Source organism: Metopolophium dirhodum, chromosome 5 (assembly GCF_019925205.1).
Source record: "Metopolophium dirhodum isolate CAU chromosome 5, ASM1992520v1, whole genome shotgun sequence".
NCBI classification, from domain to species: domain Eukaryota; kingdom Metazoa; phylum Arthropoda; class Insecta; order Hemiptera; family Aphididae; genus Metopolophium; species Metopolophium dirhodum.
In genome coordinates, this window is record NC_083564.1 from 5,226,292 (window position 1) to 5,238,333 (window position 12,042).

The 12,042-nt window shown below is 32.4% G+C and overlaps 1 long non-coding RNA gene across 1 annotated transcript in view; it reads right to left on the reverse strand.

The window, feature by feature from the left end:
• Positions 1-1,562: 1,562 nt before the first annotated feature.
• Positions 1,563-12,042, reverse strand: part of LOC132944971 (uncharacterized) — a 69,489-nt gene continuing 59,009 nt past the window's right edge. The window contains exon 4 of the long non-coding RNA XR_009664500.1: positions 1,563-5,588. This is a non-coding gene — a long non-coding RNA (uncharacterized LOC132944971). The remainder of the gene's footprint in view (positions 5,589-12,042) is intronic.

A 12,042-nucleotide genomic window follows, 5' to 3' on the forward strand; every position in this document is an offset into this window, starting at 1 on the left:
TTATTGAGACATATACTTCTTATTATTACATGATAAACAGCTTAAAAGCGTTAGTATGGATGGAAGTTGTTTTTATATTACCTAAGGGTATTCAAACATATTTTCAAACCGAATATTAAAAATCCCAAAATATGTTATATTAATCGAACATTTTTAAATCTTAAACTGCGTTACCATTTGATACCTAAATAATGGAAAATTGTGATTTGACTTAAAATCTTTGATGATAAGTACTAACAAAAATATACCATAATATGGTTTTCCAGTAAAAAGTTCTGCAATATTATTTTGAAAAATTGGATTTAAACTAATATTAAACTGAACAGTAAACCATTTACTGTCGCGAGGTACTCTGTTAAATATATTTATACAACACGTTCATGGTTGTTGGTATTGTTATTTGTTGAGCATGCCAAAACTCCTAGTATTACGTGTGCATTCACGTGTTTCGAGCGCGACCCGACAGTGTGCAGAGTTGAATAAAATTCCGTCGTCCTTTTGACGCACAAAGGACACAGATCACTCGTGAAACTATCGCTTCACTGGTGCTAATGTCTCTCCTGGTCCCTACACGTGTATATATATAGATATATAGTGTCACATGCCTTACTACTCGTGAAACACTGTTCTATTGTTTGTAGGTACTATCTACGTTGGAGTCAATATAATATAATTATTATTGTTATTATTATTATTATTATTATTATTATTATTATTATTATTATTATTATTATTATTATTATTATTATTATTATTATTATTATTATTATTATTATTATTACCGTCCTATGTGCTTGTGTGACAACGTCAACACAATAATAATAATACAAAGCTAGTGCGCGTTTAATATTTTTTTGCGATTTTACACTGCCGAGATCACAATATCTATATAATATGGCTGTAATAATTATAGTATGTACACTTTACAGTATACAAATCTGTGTGGATTATGCGACTTCATTTTTTCGAATCAACAAAAAAATTATAAACAATGTAAAATCCAATATGAGCCATACCAACTATAATCATACCTATATAGTACATTCTAATAATAAATGATAGCATAATATTTGCCTACAAATCTAAACAAAAAAAAAAATGTTGTGCTTGATTATAGAATTTATTTTAAGGACTAGCATTTAAATAGATGACTATAATACCAAAGTATATATAGTGAAAAAAATAATATCCGATAAATAATTGATTTCTGGTGGTTAAGCTATATATGTTCTGGCGCCATGTGTCTCACATATTATTATAATAACACAATATAGTCGCTAATACGAGCTTAAAATTAAGTAACTATAATATAATCGCATTTTCCATTAATTATTATTAGATTTGTGTATTATGATGTATTAAAATATGTCATCTAACGACAATCAATCATTACTAATATTTTGAAACCAATTATTTTGAAATTTACCATCTCATATTATTGTAGCACACGGTCGATTAAAATACTAACACAGTTTATTTAAGTATACGTCATCATCACCTATACATTCAATTTTTTACAATGATTCGATATGATTGTTTTGAAGTAACGCCATGAAGTAAATTTTACAACGTTATTTTCGCAAAAGTATGTGATCCTTTTGCTCGGAAACAAATTTTAATTTCAGAACTTTCCCACGACTTGAGTACTTCCAACGGAAAATATTGAACATGCTGACATTAATGTCTACTGCGTATTTAGCTGCCTCCATTTATATATAGATGGATATTTTCATTGTAAAGTTGCGGCGTGCGAGACCATTAGTTGCTATCATTATTGCTCGCCAGACAAAGTGATTATATGTTTCAAGTGATTATGTGAATTGAACATTGTTCTTGTCAGCTCCCCATAAACAGCTGAATGGCGTACATTTTAAAATTGGCTGTAAATGGATTCCTTCGCGTAGCTATATTACGTAAATAGGTTTTTCGACCCAATATACAACTATCGAGTGTACATTTTATTTAAACGAAAATTAAGTTTTGTGCGATAAACGTAATAGTGAAATGCAATATAATATTTTTTCAACGGGAACTGTTTACAGAGCAATGATGTTGATTATTGAACGGTTAAAAACCAGATAAGATTATTATCATTGTATAAAGGTACGTGAATTATTTCGCATCTAAATTGATTACATTTTGTATGAAATATATTGAAAATATTATAATCCCGGTGGGGTAGTACCAGCTAGGACGTCCTAGTATACGCTTTTTGCATCAATTTTTTTTTCAATGCGTGATAGACGATATTGTTATAAAATAAGCACAGCATAACAGCTACAGTGTAAACCTACACCTAAATATATCTATATTTGGATGGTACACTATACAAAACGGTGCTAATATTATCATATAATTATTAATGTTACGTATTTTTCTAGAGACGACGGTTTATTTTAACCGAAAAATGTGAGATGATCATCTTGTTGTGTTGAAAATGCAATCGGCACCCTTACAATATATAATAATATTACCTACACGTTTCAACACCGTTCCGGATATGTACTGCACGTACGCATCGGGCATCGCACTACGATCCTTTTGCTTTATACAACACAATATACACACCGACACGCACACCCACATACACATACAAAAATACGAAACTATACCTAACCCGACTTTGACCAGCTTCGGAAAAAAACGTCGCCCGCACACAATACTACCGTATTACACGCATAGACGACATATTATTATTATTATATTGTATTATTTGTTGGTCTGCGCCCTGTCTCGACCTTCCGTTTTCTGATCGAAAACACCCGCGTTAACTTTTTCCCGGGCGAAAACTCAGCGCACAACGCAGCGAACTCCGGCGTCCCATTTACAGCGTTCAAAATACGCATTCGTGGTGGATGATTGTATTACCATGAGCACGACATATTAACGACACCTATAAATATATGCTCTATACTTTCGGATGGTACAAACAAAAACGTGTAATAATATTCCGAATATTACATTTATTACCTATTTTATTAATAATAATTATTTCAAGTCCCTACAAGACAATGCCGATATTATTATCACATGATTGTTAATATTGCGTGTATTTTAGAGACGACGGTGTATTTTAACCGAATAATGTATAAGATCAATGTGTTGAAAATGCCATCGGCATACAATGCCATTACACGTTTCAACACCGTTCCGGATATGTATTGCACGTACACATCGGACATCGCACGACGATCCTTTTGCTTTATATAAAACACACACACACACACACACAAAACTGTACCTAACCCGACTTTGACCGGTTTAGAAGAAAAACGTCGCCCGCACACAATATACCGTATATTACACGCATAGGCGACTTATAATATTGTATTATTTGTCGGTCTGTGCGTGTCCCGACGTCTCGTCCTTCCGTTTTCTGATTGAACACACCCGCGTTAACTTTTTCCCGGGCTAAACAGAATGCAGCAAACTCCGTCGTCCAATTTACAGCGTAAAAATTGAAGTGTCACCAACACACGCCCGGCGACCTGATACGGTATAAATATGCGTTTCTTTTTCTATTTTCTGTTTTTTTTTTTTTTTACACCGCCGCGCCGTCGTACGTTATATTATATGTTTTTTATACCATAGAGGGTCGGCGTAATATTATTACTATTATTTTATGCGCATTTTTATTTATAATACAACTTTGTGAAAAAAAAAAAATTCGTAATTAAACCGAATAAAAAAAAAAAGACGCGTCGGGGCCAAAGGGTCTGGCTGTCAGCTTTACGTGCATTTTCGGACGCTCCTAAACCGTTTGGAATAATTCCGTTCGTTTAATCCGTTTTCGGTTTTTCCGGACGTCAACGTGTCATCGCGAAATGAAACGTGTAAAAAATACGCCACCACCGTGCTCCGTGCGCGTGAAAATTGAGCTAGAAAAATAAAGACGTGACGGGGTTACAACAACTACGGTGAGATTGTATATATTATTATATTATTAAAGGGGTAAACGAACCCTAATGAAATCCGATAACCGCAGTAACCCCACGCGCTTTATACCTTCCACATAATAATATATATATGCGCACCGACAGGGGTCCGAAACGCGACGGTTAATCTTACCTCTCGCGATGGAAACTTTTGCATCGAACTTATACGACTATCGGCTGTTTGACAGATCTGGTGTTTTTTTTTTCCATTTTCGCAAACTTTTCGATTATCAATTAAACTCGATGTCGTAGGAACTCACCGTGCACGCACACGGCATGGACTTCGCCGAATCGAATACGCTATCGGTGGGACGAGAAAATGTGCGAAACTCAATTACGTTGGCAGGTTAACAAAATTGACGGATAAAAAGAAACGACGGGACGATAACACATCGGGAAATAAAGTGAAAACAAAATCACTCCACGAATCGTAATCGAACGAAAATGCAGTTTTCTTCTGCTTTTAATATCAACACCTTCGCATAATGAAATTATTATTATTTGTGTCAACAGCGAACTTGTTGAAAAATGAAAAAAATCGAATTGAATTTTATTAATACATGTTTTCTATTTGGTGACTTGACTATAAGGTGTATACACGTTTTTGTTCAATGTCGTATTATAATAAATAATATATTTTTTTTAAAGAAATGGATTATATTATAGCATAGACATAAAGTCTGTACATGACTCGAGGTACCTTTCAGCGTTTTTTTTTTTTTTTTTATAGCGCCAAATGTTTAATTTGCAATTATTTGATAAAATTATAATACATTATATTATAATATAATACACTCGAAACAACATAAAACTTAAATATCCCAACGGATATAGTATGTAGACCTGACGAGATCCAGTACATAAATTACATTACCAGCAATGTAGCTGAGTAGTCTCTAGAGATTTTCTGAATAAAGCAATAACCTTAATAACATTATCCCTTATAAAGCCGTTGTCAGGACGAGACGTATTTTATTAATGTTGATCTAGAGACCAGGGTAAAGTAGACGTGGGCGAAGCGAGATGGACAAGAATAGGCAGTTTTGACGAAGAATTCAATACGTTAAATCCTTTTTATGATTTTGTACACACACACGCAAATATTTATATAAAATTGTAAAAATACATAATATTACTATACTTTTACGATATAAAAGTATCATCGTGTCGCTCAAGGTATTTTATTAAGTGTATGACACACCAAAACATGGCAGGCACAAAATTACCATTTATATTAGGTCCGACAGCTATTGCAGCAATGCATCCTCTAGTCGCGTATCATTTTGGATAACAGGAATTTTGACAAGGGAAGTATCTTTAGGGGGGTGGATGACAGTTAGTTCACTGACGTGTTTTTTTTTTTTGACACCATGATGAACTGATATTTATTAAACTATTTTCAAAAAGTTCGAGGGGAATACTTTAATCTTTGAAATCTTACTAAACCTATACAATATTACCTTTTTTAACTTAAATTAAACTTATTTAACTTGATATCACAATATTATTGTATTATATTGTATTATTAATATTATTATTGTAATATTTTAGTATCACTGTAAAAACGTTTACATAAACAACAGCAAAATCTCTTACCTTATTAGCTGGTTTGTCGAATTAGTTTGTTTATTGGACTTGATACTTTCTTCTGACCTGTAATAAATGATTTCAAATTATTAAATCATAGGTATTATTATTAGGTACATCATATATTATATTATATATAACATCGTATAACTCTATTTAGATTCAATAATGATATAAATACTATAGTCAATTTTTGTCTGTTAGGTCGAAATGAACGCCTATTATTATAACGTACCTATCTGCTATACTATTATTTCGATTATTATTATTATTATTATTAGTACTGCATTATTTTTTAATACACCAATTATTTCGTAACGCTTTGTTTATTACCATTGAAAATCAAATCAACAAAAATAAAAATAATAAACTAAATTCAATTCCTAACAAAATGCATGCTATAAGATATTTTTCACTGCTGTATACCCAAAAACATACCTTCGATTCCTCAATTTTCCTTGCAAAGGAAAAATATCTAATGGAGCATGCTATTAATAAAATATATAATATTATACAAACGACATTTTGTTAATATAAATGTCTGGAATTTCAATAATAATTGCCTATAGTATCGTCGTTAGCGTTTCGGTTAGGTTTGGCGTGTATATATCGAGATAATCGTCTTCGTTTTAATAATAATATTAAACTCCACTGAAAAACGGCGTCATTAAAAAAGAATTAGGCTAAAGCACGGAGTGAAACAGGAATACGGAATAGCAAACGAATTGTATTTAATTGAATCTTAAGCCCGAAACGCTGTTACCGCGGTTCGTGCATCAAAAACTCTGAAAATGTCAACTTTACGACTGTCGGATGGTAATTTTAATTGGAATAAACCCGATCCTGCATGACACACCGCATACAGAGAACGACAGTTACCTTTGTGGAATAGTAACGGAGGAAGACCTTACGCGCGATGGTGTTGTGTTTTAGCTTAAAGGCTCTTTAAAGCGTAATGGAAACGAAAAGGGTTACGTATAAGCAACCCTATTTTTATTTTTTGAGAAAGAAAATTCTAATTGTTCCGTTAAATATCAAATTTACCTGCGTTTGCAATAATTGGAACATATTAACATTTTAACATATCTGTACATATATTACCCATACTGAAATTATTGGAACGTTTTAAACAACTATATTATATATATTTTGTTTACCGAACTGTTGTTACACGTACACATATAATAATGTATAATATTTGGAATGAACTTTCCACGGAAGCAATGACAAATAGAAAATAAATAAACTTCGCAACAGAAATATTATTATCTCAAATCATTTAAAATATATTTTGCACGGTGGAACGATGCAATGTTCAAAAATTTAAAATTTAAAATTTAAAATAGATAATAATGTAATATATTATTATAACTAAGAAGTAAAAAAACGTTACAGCGAATAGTCATTAATGCTTATAACATTTACGATGTATCGGTACGTTTTTCTACGTACAATAATCTTTATAACATAATATTATGTGTATTATTATTTATAACTATTTTATAATATTTAGTAGTTATAACTCATCTGACTAATCATTAAGCGTAATATACCGCATTACCATTTACCAGTAAAAGCAATTTTCCTAAATCCTTTACAGTTTTAATGACGTCGTGCTGTACCACCGCACGCATATCGGTTTCTAACTCGTTGGAATACCGCCAAAACGAAGTGTATTCCTCGAATCCTGCAGCGCATTGCACCGAACGAGAGTGTTCGATTGAAACTAAAATCCAATCCACACTTAAAATTTGCATACGTAGTGCACTGTATACGTATACTGCAGACGTATTGCAATTTGCAATTGAACAACATCGTGTGGTTTTAATTGAACGATCGCGTAGTGTAGTTTGAAAATTTTACATACGCGACGATAACGGTGTAAACAGCGAAATAGTCGATTCCCGATTTTATGTTACAGTTACACGCAAGTGGGTTGAAAATCAATTTTTGAATTTCTCCGCGATAATATAATAATGTATAATACATCCTACCGCGGTTTTGTCGTTTTGGCAAGTCTCCAAAGGAATTAACATATACGTGCCATATATTATTATATGTACTTGTACAACATATTATTATTGTTATAATATAATTATATTAAGTTGGGTACCTACTTATAAACCACTAATTCATATTATTATTATGAACTTGGCTTAGATGAGCATTGATATTATGGCACGCTACTGCTGCAGCCTCATTGAAATTGTTATTTTTGGTTAGAATTACTTAGAGTTTTAATTTTTAAAAAAAACATCTAATACCGATTTTATCGAAACATAAAACAGTTTTTAACTCGATGACACCATATTCTAATACTACGATAAAAAAAAAAACGGGAACCGACAATGCTTGTAAGACACTATTGCAAGTTGTGAGTACTTATTTATTTTTAATTGATTTTCTGAAATAATAATACCATGAATATTATGTATAAAAAAATATTGTCGAACGAAAGTACAAATTCACAATATACAAATAAATTACTTGTAGGAAAAAAAATCCCTTTTTAAGGGCCTCTTCTTATTCGATACATTGATCATCAGTGTGCGTGTAATTTACTACTATCTCTAGAGTTTTTGCCATAAGCGCTTGTACGGAAGGGAAAAAAAATAGAAAACCCAATCAACTGTATACCAATGAAATAAGTTTGTTTTGGATTTTCCGGTCGTATTTCTGCTGCACATGCGACAACTAACCGTTGTGTTGGTCATATTAAAGATATTTTCTTGATTGTTTACGAGTTTCCCGACGTATATGATACGAGAGAGAGAGAGAGAGAGAGAAAGACGACGTGACGCCAAAAATCGAACTACAGCCTCGGGCATAGCCGCCAACCCCACAGTGATTGCCTCGTTCGAGGGTCAAGCGATGTTGGCACAGTGAGTTTATTATTATTAGTCCGTCCACGGACGTACACGCGTATAAACTCTTAGGTATCGATTTCGTTATAATAACACTTAAAAAATTACTAGCGATACCCTCATAAGCAATTTAACAATCGCCTGCGGTATTTTCAGTACCCGTCCGAATGAGTAACATTTTAAATTAAAACACGAAACACAATATGCACAATTGAATAATTATTCTGTTTTAATAATAACATATTGAAACTATGAAACGCGTGAAACACGCGATACCTACCTATTACCTATATTAGGAACTAGCAAGTCCCTTATTATTAATAGATCTCAATATTTCTGCAATATCACCACTTGAATATTGCTGATAGGTGGTACTCTATAAATAAATTATAGGTACAATAAATATTTCAAAAGTATAGAGTGATTTCTCCGTCTCGACATGAATTTAAAATATTAGTAAATACACGAGATTTATTGATTATTTTATTGGTACGTTTACGTGTATACATATAGTAAAAACCCTTAAATGGATAAGAAAAAATACACTAATTTCATTAGGTACATAAAGACTCTTTTGTTTTCTTATGCGTTTCATTATGCTCTGGTAAATATCAGTGACTTTCTTTTCGTTTGCTATTATTTTTTTTTTCTGAACTTTTGATTAGGTACCTACTTTAAATTAAATTTCATATTTTCCCCCTAAAATTGTTGTTTACATCTTTTGAGTAATACAGCGTTTTCTAAAAGTGCTTCGTGTCGATTCGTCTGTATGCGGGCCTGGAATCACTCTGCTCGTCGTCTCTCGCGCGTAGTTAAATTATTTTTGGCGTGCTCATTCTGGTCGGTGAACACTTGCGCGATACCCTAGAGAATTGGTGTGCAGTCTCGTAGTTGTACATGACTGGTAGACACAGGCGGTGTTGCGTTAGGCCAGTGTATGTAAAAGTTGGATGATGTTTAAAATAACAAAACTTGAACGCAGTAGATCCGTGCGGAAATTAAAACCAACCGAACTGCGGAGTATATAACGATGGAGGGGCGCGAGAGGAGGACGGGGCGTGTGGTAGGGAGACTTACTAAAAAGGTCTGTTACGCGCAGCAAAACCCATATAATATATATATATTCGGTGATCGGTGTTACAGCGACGGCGTGGTTGAGAGCGAAGTTAATCTAATTCCGGGTTTTGACCGCAAAGACATTTTCTTGACGCCAACAACAGTTTTAACTACCGACTTTTAATGAAGCCTTCGTGAATATTATGAAACTTTCTCGCCAAAGGTTCCTGTTGGGAACTATTTGTTTATTCACATTTGGAGCTCGACAAATTGCAAAACTTCATCGTCACTGGTACTGGTAATTGGTCAGGAAATTTAACATGCCCGTATTATATAACCATTCTCTTAACTTAGATTTAATACACGAACGTTTCTTGATTAGCTCTTATTGAACTGGCGTTAATTTTTTTCTCTACTGTCGTGCACTGAAGTAAGTTAAAATTAAAGTTAGTTATAATTCAAGTACAATCCTGAATCTACTACGATGGAGTAGATTTTACCAATTAGTTACTATGAAAAAGATTCTCGTGATTATATTTTATTTTATTGTTACGATCGGTGAAATGGCTTATCATAAATATGAAACGGATGGTCTATATGAATAATATCAAACTATACGTCATGATTTCAACTAATATTTTATTTAATAGTTGGTAATAAGTTACTGAAATACATTTTAAAAATTATAAAAATAAAGAGTAAATTCAATAATATTTTCTAGAGAAAAAAAGATTTTTAATATTATTAAAGAAACAAGTAGGCAACAATTATGTTTTTCAATAGGTACTTAAACGTTATTTCAATACAATATACTATTCAAAATGAATAATTTACCTAAGGCGTACAATGCCTAATTAGTATCCTACAAATTTAATGAAATGGAAAAAAATTTCCATATTTTATATATTTTCTCTAAAAAATGAAGAAGAGTCTCCATAGTGTTTAAGTGGTTTGGGGTTTGAGTGTACCGTACAATAAGGGAAACTGTAAAACACATTGTGTGACATTTTTGAGTTGAGTGTGTATAGCTTTAGTATAGTATATATAAAATATATATAAATCAAAAACTATATTCAAGACAAAAAGACGGTTAAAGAAAAAATTGAAAATAATTTCGTTATTTGAATGAACAAAAATAATACAAAAGTGCAAATATCAATAAAAAACAAAAAGTAATTATTATACAATTTATTATTATACCTATATTAAGCGTGGTGTATTTTTGAAAGTTAATTAATAATTTATTTGAAAAAAAAATCAACATTCATTTTTTTTTTATTGTAATTTGTTTAAAATAAATATTGCTCTGGTACATTTATAAAATGAATAATAAAATAAAATATGCATTATACAAGTGAATTTTGAGTGTATATAATTACATTATTTAAATAAACGTCTTTTCGGGAATAGTGTTAAAATAACCATTACATTTTAAACTGAGTCCATATAGTTTATTTTATGTTGACATAAAGACATTTTTTTTAATATCTAAATACCTGTACTTTTTAAATCGATTAGATGTATACCATCGTGGATCTCATTAAAGGCAACATAAAAGTTATGCCTTCGGGCGTAAATATTAAATATATGTTAATTTCCAAGCATGGTATAATTTAGTTGATACTATACATACCTATAGGTATATTACACAATATATTATAATCCAAATTAAAATTATTTTTCTGGTGCAGATTTAATTAGAAATTTAAAAGTAAACTTTACCGTCTGATACGTCTTTATCAGATAATATCTTTATTCTATATCTTAGCTGTTGCTGTATAATATTAAATTATGCTTTTTACATTATTTTCAGTTTATAAAACCCAAATAATAATAAGAAGAAAAATGAATATACTATGTTTACAGTTTTCAGCCATTTTGCTATAACTACTGCAGAAGGCCGTTTAATATTTCTCGCCAAAGTTTTTCCTGCAATCCACAATTCGTGCGTATAATATTTTTCACGTCGTTCTACCCGAAGCAGCCAGAAAATAATTATTGATCTCTTAGCTGTTATTATAGTCGTGAAGCACCTCGTTTCTGTGTCTTCCACGCAATATCTAGGCAACCTTAACATCCGGTGTATATGCGTGCCCAAGTTTCACGTTAGTATATCTATATATATATAGGCAATGGTCCAAACGAATGGGCTATTTAGGGACGTTCTTTCCCACTATCTCTTGAACTCTCTCTCTCTCTCTCGGTCTTTGTTCCTTTATAGAAAAATCACCAGTTGTCTCAATGCGCCTTCTCCTATATCGCTACCGGATCCCAAAGGTCTGTGTGTAATCTAAACCGATTGGGAGAGCCCGTGCTTTTAGTATAATGTTCCTACGATGTTGTTGGCTCCGGGAAACTGGATATAGCCTCGTGGGCCTTTTTTCCCGACCCATTAGTGCCGTTGAAGGTCGTTAAAAGGAAAAAGTACCCGATGTGGAGCTCTAAACAATGGGGAAGTGTCGTAGTGGTCTGCCGATGCCAAACATGATGTGAAAATGGCATCAGAGGACAAAAGATTATGACATTAATAATGGTCGGGGGGTGTGGGTATTTGGCCAGGGGAAATGGACACTTTTTCGGTAATGGACGTCGAGAGGACT